Source organism: Xenopus laevis, chromosome 9_10S (genome assembly GCF_017654675.1).
Source record: "Xenopus laevis strain J_2021 chromosome 9_10S, Xenopus_laevis_v10.1, whole genome shotgun sequence".
NCBI classification, from domain to species: Eukaryota; Metazoa; Chordata; class Amphibia; order Anura; family Pipidae; genus Xenopus; species Xenopus laevis.
The window spans coordinates 44,517,779-44,530,978 of NC_054388.1; positions in this window are offsets into that span (position 1 = coordinate 44,517,779).

Here is a 13,200-nt window from a genome sequence, read left to right on the forward strand (position 1 = left end):
TGAGAAGGTCACAATAAGGGAGATCAGACTGAGGAAGGAATTGCATTTGTGATTAACTTCTTATTAAAATCCAGGCTTCCCCTCAAGGCCTTGTATTAGTTACCTGCAAATTCCAGGTGTACATAATATATTTTGCCTTTCAGTAAATGCGGTGATATTGATACTAGTTATTTTTATGCAGTTTAAATAAGGACACAAATAAGCACCCACCCTAACTGGCCTTCAGGCTGGGTCTCCTTAGCTTATAACAAGGTTACAGTTATATAGAAACATTGGGGTAACAGTCACCCTGCTATAGTTCCAGCGGTACCCAGGGCACAAATAAACACTGACCCCAAATCCCACCCTAACTGGCCTTCAGGCTGGCCCCCCTTAGCTCACAACAAGGTTAAATATATAGAAAAACATTGGGATAACAGTCACCCTGCTATAGTTCCAGGGGAACCCAGGGCACAAATACATACTCACCCCAAATCTCACCCTAACTGGCCTTCAGGCTGGAAAGATTAATGTAATTCTCTCACCCAAGCCTCTGTGTTTCATCATTTAATTCTGAGCAGGGGTTTTCCAGGTTGTTGTTCATTCTGATAATATTCAATTCCTTTCCCCCCGGTAATACTGGTTCTGATTTCACTGGCAAAATGATATAATGATTATTTGCACAAGTCTGTAAGTATTTAGAAGTTTAAACAGCCATAAGTTCTTATTATTGTTGGCAGACACGAAGGCATATTACATGCGCTCTATCTTTTAACTGCCAGCTCTTTGACCTCTGGGGTGAATGTGAACTCCAGAATCATTCCCTCCATTGTGATATCACTGATCACTGATTCAGCTAAGGGAAAATGGTTGTATGATCCCTTGGCAGGGATGGAGTACAAATTGTGAATGAGATGGAGTAGTTGGAAACCTTTACGGATGTCAGTAAAAGTGCAAAAACAGCTTCAACCCATCACCCATTCTAAGAAGGGAGGCTCTTTTTTGTGCCCATTGTCCTGGCCGGGATGAGAGGGCATTTGCAATTCAAAGGAGAGAAGCAAAACTAACAATAAACATTGAGTCACTTGAGAGATTCAAGTTCGAGTCCCTTTCACCCGGCCACTTGCCTCTGTGCTAAGGGCTGTTAAGCAGCCACAGAACAAGGGACTTGCTCAGCACTTGAGGGATGAGAGAGCTTTTTATCCAATGAAGTTAAAACCAAACAAACCCACCAATAAGACTTTGCTTAAACAAACATTAAAAACTCTGCAGAGATGCTCTTGTTTAAGCAGCGGATGAAGGCAGAATAGTGGGATATACAGGGGCAACCTGACGCTGATTTCATACACCGTCTGTAATGAGACCCAACTACCTTGTAACAAAAATGTCATTCTGCCTAAGGTTTCCATTTTACCATTGACAAGGACCTAACCAGACCGGCCAACTTCATCCATCAGGGCGAATGACCTCTAATTGTATCAGACTGGCTCGAGTTAATATGTAATTAACTTTCCTGTCCAAATCATTAAACAATATATTTAGCTATGCGTGATCTGAGTAACCCTGTCTGTTACAGATCCCAGCCCAAGACATCTGAATAATCCCCCTCAACTCGGCAGCATATCATAAACAAATGTGTGAGAATAGATATCTCCCCTGAGATATAGTGTAGACAGGGGTGCTTCGCCAATGAGGCAAGTTGAGGCTGTCGCCTCAGGCGGCAGCGCCCCACTAGGTACCAGGGGCAGCAAAAATGCTGCTCCTGGTACTTTAAGAGCGAATTTCCGGGGGGGGGGCAGCAGCAACTGCTGCTGCCTCAGGCGGCGGAGGGGCCAGGATCGCCCCTGAGTGTAGAGCAGTGATCCCCAACCAGTAGCTTGTCAGCAACGTGTTGCTCTCCGACCCCTTGGATGTTGCTCCCCATGGCCTCAAAGCAGGTGCTTGTTTTTGAATTTCAGGCTTGGAGGCAAGTTTTGGTTGTATTTAAACCAGAATTCAATGTCCTATTTACTAGTGACAAAGGAAAATACAAAATACAAATGTCTTTGTTTCCTGTTATTGCAATATCCCCCTCTCTGTAACCAAGATAGCACGGGTCATTATTGGGCATTCCTGAGCTTTTATTGGAGCAAACAATAGCGCAATAGTCAAAGGAGCAATGTAGAGCTGGAACAGTGCTTGGAACGGGAGCCAACACTATAGTCTAAAGCTAAATCAAAGGCAAGTTGACCTAGTTACAAAATATCTGCCTTATAAGTGATCCAATACAGATCTGTAGCTCATTAAAGCTAAAGGAATGAACTCCCAGTTGATTGACCATCCTATATATATCGACAATGCAAAGAATATTTATGGAAAACGAGCTCCATCAAATAGAAAGCCTTTTTGGGACTCCATTTCCATGGCTGGGAATAAAGTGGGCCACAAGTCTGTGTTTGTCCAAGTGATTAGAAGATCTCTAGGCAACACTGAATTGGGTTACTTAATAGTAGCGACAACCTAGGAATCCTTTTGACTGTGGAGTCCATGCCAAGTAGTCTCTTTGGGAGTATGAATAGATGTAGATTTAAACCCTTATCCTCCCCAGCCCCCTAAAACCACTTTGGGTAATGGATAATGCAATAAGAGTATCAGTGTTTGCTCCATGTCTAGTAACCCACAGAAACCAAGTTTGACTTCAAGCAGCAGACTGACAAATGCTACCCACTATTGGTTGCTATGGATTACATGCACCTGTTATTGGCTTGCCTTATAGTATACCTACCAACATTTTGGAAATGGAAAGAGGGACTAAAAGATTTGCCACATGGGGAGCGCGGGAGTTTTTAACCATGACCATTTTTGTGGCCACACCCCTAATTACCATATTCATTTTACAAAATTTGGCAGGTTATAAAACACATTTCTGTGCTTTTTATGAGTTGTTACAGTTTTGCTAATGAAGGTGAATTGCCCTTTAACCTGCAAGTCACAACTTCCCCAAAAGACCTGCTTGTCTTAAATTGTTACAGTTGTTTCTCTGCTTATCTTAAATTGTTACGAATTTATCGAAGTGCACCTGCCACGTATTCTGGGCTCTCTGCAAAAAGCCAATTAAGTTAGAACGTTTGTATCTTTTTCTGGCTGTTCAGTGCAGGAGATCAAAGAGAAAGCCCTGATTGGCAGTCACTTGGTCCTTAAGGAAACTAATGGTCAATACAATACATATGTGATGATCTGTAAGCAAGAGTTTTGGTGGAGAGAGGTGACATATACTGTTGAACAGCAAATTCCAGCAGCCAGGTCCAGGATCGGACTGAAGCCTTGGGGCCCCACCGGGGCTGCAAAGGAAGGGTCCTCCTGGCAGTCCCCAGGGACCCCCTCCAGACCTCTGACTCCCTTGCCTGGTGCGTGCACTGCGATATATGTACATGCATAAACCCTGCGCGCTGCAAGCAAATGCACAGACACGGCGAGCTGAGCGAATGTGCAGTCAGGCGGGGCAGGATTATTTCATTATAGGGCAGAGGGGGACAGGTCTGGGCCAGCAGGGGCCCACCGGGTTTTCTCCCGGTGTCCCACCGGCCCAGTCCGACACTGGCCAGGTCTAAAGGGACACATAATTTCATCTTTATCATTTTCTGGCACCTCAGTAGAAAGAGTAAAATGCTCCATTGAGCTGTTAAGTTAATAGCACAGCATTTAACTCACTATAAACACTTACTGAGAGACTGGTGTATATTTTAAAAACCCCCATAATCTGTGACAAGTTAAATTACCCAAAAAAAGAGGCTGACAGCTGATGTATGATTAAGTCCAGCTGCTTCTGTTGCCTCCGCATGTTTCATTTATAAGATGATTTTTTATTGCTCTGTTTAACTTCTAAACTAAGCACCGAACTGAGCGATCTTTTAACCCTTCCCGCCCTAACCCCAGAGCTCCTTGCACAGGGCTTTTCTTTTACTCTACACCCCACATTCTCTTGCTAACGAAGGTCGGCGGGTTAAAACAATTTGCTGCACATTTTGTGGCAGAACCTAATGGAATGGAATTAATTGAAAGTGCATGTCAGTTGTGCTGTCTAATGATCTGTAATTGACAGGCAAATGCAAAGCAAGAGGAATATGTGTGTATATGGCACGTTTAGATACGGATGCACTCCCTGGGAAATTATATGGGCAAATATTTATATTAGCAGGTACTGAATAAGAATAAAAAAATTCCACATGTGCGAGAAGGAGGCTGAATGATGAGCATCTAGAATCCTCCTGTTCCAACTGCTGAACCTGATGTATCAAATCAACATTAATTATTCCCAGATATGACTATAAATTAATGGCACGTGGGGAGCTACTCTTCTTTTTTGTTATACTTAGGATATATAGTGAATAAAGTACCCCCTCTTGTAAAATATAAGGATATTATAAGTTACCGAGGAGTTTCATGACCATATAAAAACACGAGGCCGAAGGCCGAGTGTTTTTATACAGGTCATGGAACTCTGAGGTAACTTCTAATATCCTTATATTTTAAAACTGGGGGTACTTTATTTATTATAATACACAAATTTCAATGAGTCATGTGACAGAAATGACATCAGAACTCACCGTTTATAACTGATGACATCAGAACTCACCGTTTATAAGGATATAATTTACAGGATATTCATGGCTTTTGTGTATTATATATATATATATGGTTTAGCCCTGCCCTTACAGGCAAAGAATTATTATAAAATATAATTATAAGTTCTCCAAAAAAAGCCTTCTATTGGGAAGCAAGCGGGCAATCAAGTTGGCAGCTTACTGGCCCATGTGAGGGAGCCATTTGGTGCCTGGTCAGGGCTCATACAGATATTAAGTGAAAAATGTGGGCCCTATGTGATCTAGTCTATAAGTGCTGAATATTGTATTGTAGGCCTCACTTTCTCTATGGTCATTTTAGCAGGTCTAAGACTATGGTTGGCAGGGTCGGACTGGGCGGCGGACATCAGTAAAAAAACAGGTGGGCCCTGGGCTTCATGGGCCCCCGCCAGCCCAGAAATCTCCCTATTTACCTGGTTTGCACAAAAGCTATTTGTGGCACCGCTGCACCATTCTCGCATGCATGCGGAGCTCTTGGTCCAACTGCCTTCCTAATCGCCCTTGATCATGTTTGCCCGATCCAGCCCAGCTCAAAGCCCACTTAAACTGATTAAATGTTCCAAATCTGAACATATCATTAACAAAATAAAACAGTTGCATCAAAATAAAGCGCGGGGGGGGGATGTTTGTAGCTGTGCTAAGAGCCTGGAGTGTTGGTCGTTTTATATGTTTTTCCACCTAAATCTAAAGGTTTTGTTGTAAAAGTGTTAGGCATCCAGACATCAGCATTCAGCTGTAGTTTGAATATAGTGCCCTACCACACACACACACACACATAGCAGGAATAAGGTTTTTAGCATATGTAGAAATTTTCTGCACTCTTGCTGCAGCTGCTGCACTTTTTCCCATGCTGAGAAGTCTGAAATCTCAGATTGTACAGAATGTACCCATTCCTGGTCATGGTAACCAAGTACATATTGCATTCAAGTGAGTAAGGCTGGGTGCAGCACAAAGGTTTCCATGGATGTCCCCTAGCTTGTTGTGTGGGGAGCCCTGCATTTATAGCCTGCTTATGACAGATTTTAAATAATTAGCTCTATGATCTGCCAGTTGCTCTCTAGGCATATCCCTCTGCTGCCTACTCCTAGCCCTGAATAAGGTCAGGTTTTCTCAAGACAAATAAACTGTCTATTTAGTAAGACCCCAGCTGTGAAGGTGGCATGCCAATGCAACTCCAATATAAGTTATAAAACACTGAGCTTTGGGTGTGCAGCAAATGTGAAATAATAATCTTTGAACAACCCTATGTAGGAAGCAAGAACATAATGTAGCCAATGCCAAAGGAACAAGTGACTTTATTTGTTAAAACATGGTAAAGACCAAAGAGCAGCAGTCTTTACAATTGGTGATGGGCGAATTTGGGGCATTTTTTGCGAAAATGCACCGGGTCCAAAAAAAAATTACGCTGGCGAATTTTCGCTGGTGAATTTTCATGGCGGTTTCCCGAATTTATTTGCCACTAATTCGTCCATCACTATTTACAATGTATAAAGTGAACAAATATGGAATTAATGATATTCTGGAAGAGCTATTAAGCATATGAGTATTCCATGAGGCTCATGCGCACCGCGCGGTACCGTTTGCGCATGCACCCCAGAGGTTTTTTAACTCGGTGGGCCCCACAAGTCCAGTCTGACCCTGATGGATGGTATTAAATGGGTGCAGAGAGGCAACCATAGAGGCTGGTAATTTTTTCTTGCCAAAAAGTACTTTTAAAACCTATGACATTGCTAAAAGGTCTTGTTAAACCCAAGGCTAATAACAGAGCCAGCTATTTAGGGATGATATGTACAAATAAACAAATAGAGGATTTATGATTTAATCAGTAGTTTCATCTCAAATAAAAACCAATCTTACAAAGAAACAGTTCAATAAGAGAAAATTCCAAGAAAACCCATTTACATGAACACTGTAAGGGCAGAGACAAACGCTCAGATTCGGGAGATTAGTTGCCCAGCGACAAATCGCCTCTTCTTCGGGGCAACTAATCTCCCCAAACTGTCTCCCGCTGGCTAGAATGTAAATCGCCGGCGGGATGGCAATCAATGAGCTTCATTTTCCCTAGTTGCCCTCACGAGGAAACTTCGGAAAATTAATAGCTCCTAGTGCCATCACACCGGTGATTTAGAGTCTAGCTATTTGGCGAGATTAGTTGCCAGAAGAAGAGGCGATTTGTCAAGCATCCGCCCTTACCCTAAGAGTGGAGGCGTATTGGCAGCAGCAAATATTAATGCTCGGCCAAGAACTGGATATGTTTAACGACTTTTAGTAACAATCAGCTCTAATTATATTTTGTGCTTCCCTGGGGGAATTTATTTCCTGCATTTCACTGCTTCCTGTTTGGCAAAAACACAGCAGCTCAGTTACACTTTATGGCAGAGATGCTGGGTATATCTCACTTGCAAGAATCTGAATGTGGGTATGTTTTACCCACATTGATTCCTATTCGGTGCAATAAACAAGATTTTTTTTCAGGTGCTTCCGCAGGAGTGGCGATTTCCCGTGTGAAAAAAAGATTTGGCGCTTCATCACCCTTATAACAACACTGCCTCTATATCTTGTATCATATGAAGGGAAAAGCCTGTGGTCCCAGTGGATTATTTTTAAAAAGAGTTTTTTCTGGGCAAACTCTGTGAAAATGACTGTGGGGGTCTGTTTGTAGTGTGATTAGGGACAGACTGAAATGAAAACCAATACTAACTGTACAAGAGAGAGAAGAGAGGAAATCAGGAGGACTCTGCTGGCCAATATCATTCAGTATAATAAATAAATATACAAAAAAACAGAAATTGGTTGTATGTTGCAACGTTTTTATTGTTCAAGGGGGTGAATCAATAAAGTCAATAAAGAGAGTTTGGTTAAAGTTACAAAACACGTCTTGTTTCACTGCCATCTTTTAAAATATTCTCTCCATGGTCCCTCCCCCCACCAACTAAAGGGGATTTGCCGGGGGGAGATGCACACAATCAAAATAAACAGCTTTGCGTAACATTATGGGGGACAATCACAACCAGCGAGGGTTCTGAGTCCGACTTGGAGAGGATAAAGTGACTACTGCATTCAAAACATACAGAGAAGAAAAAAGTTTGGGGAGGCAGATGTCAGGCTTCAGATCAGGCAAGGCCACAAAGGTCTAGGGTGGCAAGGTTTTGGGGGCGGTATGCTGCCCACTTGCCATATTGATAGAGTCACACCGGGGACTGCACCAGCTTTAAAAATTCCTGTATCTCCTGTGCAACTCAACTCCTGTTCTTTTTAGGTAGAGAGCGACGGGACGCATGCACAGGTTGATGAGAGAAAGATGTGGGCAATCACCCTCAGTGCTTCTAGTGCATGCATGGGGTGAGGCGTAAACACCAGCCGGCCTGCGGGTGCTGGATTTGAAATCTGGCACTGGGGGCAACATATTAGCCCAGGAGATCAATGGGGTTTTAGAAACATTTTACTAAATGTGCTTCATACAGGGGAAGCCCTATCCTAAAGAGCTTTAGGGTCAGTCCACACAAGCAGATTCTGGGAGATTAGTCGCCCCAGCAACCAGCCTCAGTCATCTTCTTTGGGGCGACAATCTCCCCAACGATCTCCCCGAAGCAGCGCGTGTGAATTGCGATTTTAATTTTAGCCGGACGGAGGGCAGGGGGAAGGCAGTTCAGGGAGATTTTTGCCCCCAAGAAGAGGCGATTTGTCGCTGGGGCGACTAATCTCCCCGAATCTGCTCATGTGGAATGACCCCTATGGTTTTGTCTCTCTGTACAGACTATGAGCAAACATAAAGGACTGAATTATGTCAATGCTTTCCCCCCATCCCTCACTATTTACACAATCCAGCCTATATACTTGGTCAGAGTCACCTTCCAGTTGCAGATATTCTCTGGTAGGTAGAAATATGGAAGAAGTAGCTGCAAATATAACTCACATCATGTTCCTACGTCTAATAAATAGAAGGCTGTTATTTACATTTGTTCTGCAACAAGTATCTAAAGAAATTCTGTTCTCATAATGGACCAATACTGCCCCCTACTGTACATACTTCTACTGTACCGTCCATATACAACCCCATTATAACATGTTCATAATTAGCTCTGTGGATGGAACTTTAGCTACTTCACCCACAGAACTAATTTAGCTAGAACCCTGTACAACAACATGTAACCAAATTGATCCTCTGTGAGGTTAGCTGAGTGCGAGATAATTTGGCTCCCACCACCCTCTTGATTGCTAGCATGATTGCTAGAGAAGTCTCTTTTCTGGCTATAAGTGGGGGAGAGAAAAAAAAACAAAAGAAGAGGGAAAGGCTTCTCTTCAGTATATAGCAGCTCATGCAAGTATGAAAAATAAAAGAAATTGGGCTTTAGTAACAAAATGTTTCAGTGTCATCTACACAACAGAAAATGGGCAACAGCAGAAATATTCAGTGGCTGGAGATCCATTCCACTGAAATTCTATTTTTTATGTATTTATTTATTTTTTGCTGGCAATAAATTCCCCGCACTAGAGATGCGGCACCCCCGACACCGCTCTGGTGCAGAAAATGGTGTGCGCCGGGTGCCAGGCATCAGAAAGACCACCTTAGGAAAGGTGCCCTGAACACCCCTGCCTATTAAACACACATTTAGATGAGATCCATTCGTGCTTGATGCTAGCTTTATGTCAGATGGACCACTGTTAGCCAGTAGTAGACTAATTTGAAGGTTAACTCACAATTGCATGAAAAGCACACGTTTACCAAAACCATCTAAATGGCAACATTGCTCGTGGGAAGAGCTATGAGAAATGTCAGGCATTCAGTGCCCTCTTGTGACACTCTCTGGAATAGCAAGTTTGTACAAAAGTCTGCTTTAAAGAAGAGGTAAACCCATAACTAATCATGTCCAGGGGCTTAATTTATGGTTTTACGATAGGCTTTCTCACCCGCCAAAATAAACAGACACCCCAGATTATTATTATTATTATTAACATGTATTTCTATAGCGCCAACATATTGCGTAGCACTGTATAGTAAATGTGATTATACAACTAAATCAAATGAATTATTTACATAGAACATATGGAGTTACATACATCACAATCAATACAGGTACAAAAAGGTGAGGAAGGCCCTATGCATAGGTATACACTCAAAAGGGAAGGGAGTAATACACAAGGTGTGGGAGTGGGCCAGATCGAATTAAGTGGGTGAGAAATGTGGTATTGTATGTGGTGTTGTGTTTGGTAGTTAAGCAGAGTGAGGGTAGGCTTCACGAAAGAAGTGCGTTTTAAGAGATTTCTTGAAAGCAGAAAGGTTGGGAGAATGTCGGACAGATCGCAGGAGAGAGTTCCAGAGGAGGGGTGCAGCCCTTGCAAAGTCTTGAATGCAAGCATGTGAGGAGATAATGAGAGAAGAGTTGAGTTGTAGGTCAGTAGAGGAGCGTAGTAAGTGGTTGGGTGAGTATGTAGAGATGAGTTCACAGATGTATGGTGGGGCAGAGTTATGAAGTGCTTTGAAAGTCAGTGTCATTAATTTGAAAATCATTCTGAAAGGTAATGGAAGCCGGTGCAGGGATTGACAGAATGTCGAGGCAGAGGAGGAGCGGTTGCTGAGGTGTATGAGCCTCACAGCAGTGTTCATTATGGACTGGAGAGGTGACAGTCTCTGGAGGGGAAGGCCAATTAAAAGAGAGTTACAGTAGTCTAGATGCGATATGATGAGAGAGTGAATACGAATTTTGGCAGCATCTTGGGTGATAAATGATCATATTTTGGATATGTTCCTTAGGTGGAAGTGACATGATTTAATAAGTGACTGGATATGAGGAGTGAATGACAGGGCAGAATCTAGGATAACCCCAAGGCAACGGGCCTGGGGAGAGTTGGTGATAGTGGAATTGTTAACTATGATGGATACTTCCGGGATGTTGCTGGTGTTAGTTGGAGGAAAGAGAACCATTTCAGTTTTAGAGAGGTTTAATTTAAGGTAGCGTTGCGACATCCAGGTAGAGATAGCGGACAGGCAGGAGGAGACGCGAGTTAGGAGTTCTGGGTTGAGATTAGGAGACGAGAGATAGATCTGAGTATTGTCAGCATAGAGGTGGTAGTGGAAACCATACGAGTTGATTCATTTGCCAAGGAAGGAAGTAGTAAGTGTTGGGTGTAAAGAGGGAGAATAGTAATGGTCCCAGGACAGAGCCTTGAGGAACTCCAACAGAAAGAGGTAGGGGAGAAGATGATACTCCATTGTAGGAGACACTGAAGGAACGATTGGTGATGTAAGAAGAGAACCAGGACAGGGCTGTGTCACGAAGGCCAAGCAAATGGAGGGACTGGAGGAGGAGAGAGTGATCTACAGTGTCAAATGCGGCTGAGAGATCAAGCAGTATTAGTAGTAAGAAATTATTGTTGGCTTTAGCGGTTAAAAGGTAATTAGTTAGTCGAGTCAGGGCAGTTTCTGTGGAGTGTTGTGGCTTAAAATCAGATTGTAGGGGGTCCAACAGGTTATTGTCAGAGAGGAATGAGGTAAGTCGGTTGTAGACTAGGTGCTCAAGTAGTTAAGAGATGAAATGTAGCAGAGAGATAGGTCCGAGGTTGTCAAGATTGGAGGGATCAAGAGAGGTTTTTTTCAGAATGGGGGTGACAAGAGCATGTTTTAGTTGAGAAGAAAACAGTCCAGTTGAGAGCGAAAGATTAAATAGGTGAGTTAAGGCTTTGATTAGACAAGGATTGGTATTGCGGAGAAGTTTTGAGGGAATTGGATCAAGCGGGCAGGTGGTAAGGTGAGAAGAGGCCAGAAGCTTTGAGACTTCCTCATCAGTGACAGGGGTGAAGGAGCACAGGAGAGACTGGGGAGTGTGGAGGGAGGGTGGTGGAAGTCGAGGGGGGTTGAGTAGTGTAATGTCCCTTCTGATAGTGTCAATTTTGTTTTTGAAGTGCTCAGCAATATCTTGAGCGGAGACAGATGTGCATGGAGGGGGTGGAGAAGGGGAAAGGAGAGTGTTAAAGGTGGAGAAAAGTTGTGCTGGTTTTTTAGAAAGGGAGTTAATGAGTGAATTAAAATATGTTTGTTTGGCTTGGAAGAGGGTGGTGTTATAGGAGCTCAGGGCAGATTTGTAGCTCCAAAAGTCTGATTCTGAACGGGATTTGCGCCAGCGACGCTCAAGTGAACGTGAATGTCTTTGGAGCGCTTTTGTATGAGCAGTATGCCAAGGTTGAAGTGGTTTGGGTCTAGAACATTTAGTTTTTTTTTTTTTTTTATAATCTCTTTTATTTGTCAAAAATAAATACATTGACAGATAATAATGTAAACATCTTTTCCAGTACAGAACATTGCAAGTAGAACACAGCAGTACAATTCTATGTAGTATAACATACATTAAACTTATTGTTTTGCTCTAGGTTGCAGAAACGAATCCCATGGAGCCCAAATTTGCATATGTCTCTCAACCCTGTCGTCCAATAAAGCCGTCAAATATAACATATTCTGTGTTTGTGTAATTTTTGCAATGACAACATGAGTATCAATAGTATATTGTAGCCAGTGTTTTGCTAAATTGGTTCGCGCAGCAGCTAAGATTTGTCTCATCAAAGTATTCTGGAGTTTCGTAAGGGACTTGGACGGGCAGGCTAAAAGAGCCGTAGTAGCTTCGGGGACTATATGTGTGTGAAATACTCAGTCAATTAAGTTATAAATCTCTGCCCAATATTGTTGTGCTACAGGACATGTCCACCAGATATGAAAATAATCTCCAACTGCTGTACAACCCCTGAAACAAGAATCGGGAGTGGAAGGATCAAAACGATGTTTCCTTGCCGGTGTAAGGTGCCAACGCATCAGCACTTTATATGTGGATTCTCTAATGGCAGTATTAGGGGATATCCTGGAGACCGTATTCCATATTAGTGACCATTCCTGCTGAGGTATAGAACGCCCTAAGTCTTTCTCCCAGTCCAGCATGTATTTAAGGGGCTTTTCCACATCCATAGAGACTAAATATTTGTACAGTAACGAAATGGTGCCTCGCAGTTTCCCAGCTCGTTGAGAGCAGGTTTCCAACAAGGTTGGAGGTCTAGATTTAAAAGAGGGGTCCATAGAGCGAATGAAGTGTAATAATTGTGAATATCTATAAGTCTCGCTCTCGGCATAGATTTTACAAATTGTAAGTACTGAAATGACTTAATACCCATGGTCAGTAACATATCTTGTATTCTATTGATACCATTTACTTTCCACCATTGAAATGCCGAAGTAGCATAGCTAGGGAGAAAGAGCGGGTTATTGTGTAGTGGGGTGAGAATACTATGAGATCCAGCCGGTTGGAATTTCCCGCGGCTGTCGTGCCATGACCAAATGGTGTGTTTCAGCACAGAGTTAAGCACGGGGACAGATTTAACTTGTGTTCTGTCTGCCCACAAATAAAAAGACAGGTCAGTAGGGTGTGCTAAAAGTGTCTCTAATTGGACCCATCTATTCTCGTGCGGTGGTAGATGCCATTGGGTGGTCTGGGAGATCCTCACAGCCTTATAATACATTAATAAATGTGGTAAACCTAGACCACCTTGTAATGGAGGCCTATACATAGTTCTCCTGTTGATACGTGGTGGTTTATGGGCCCAAATGAATTTGTTA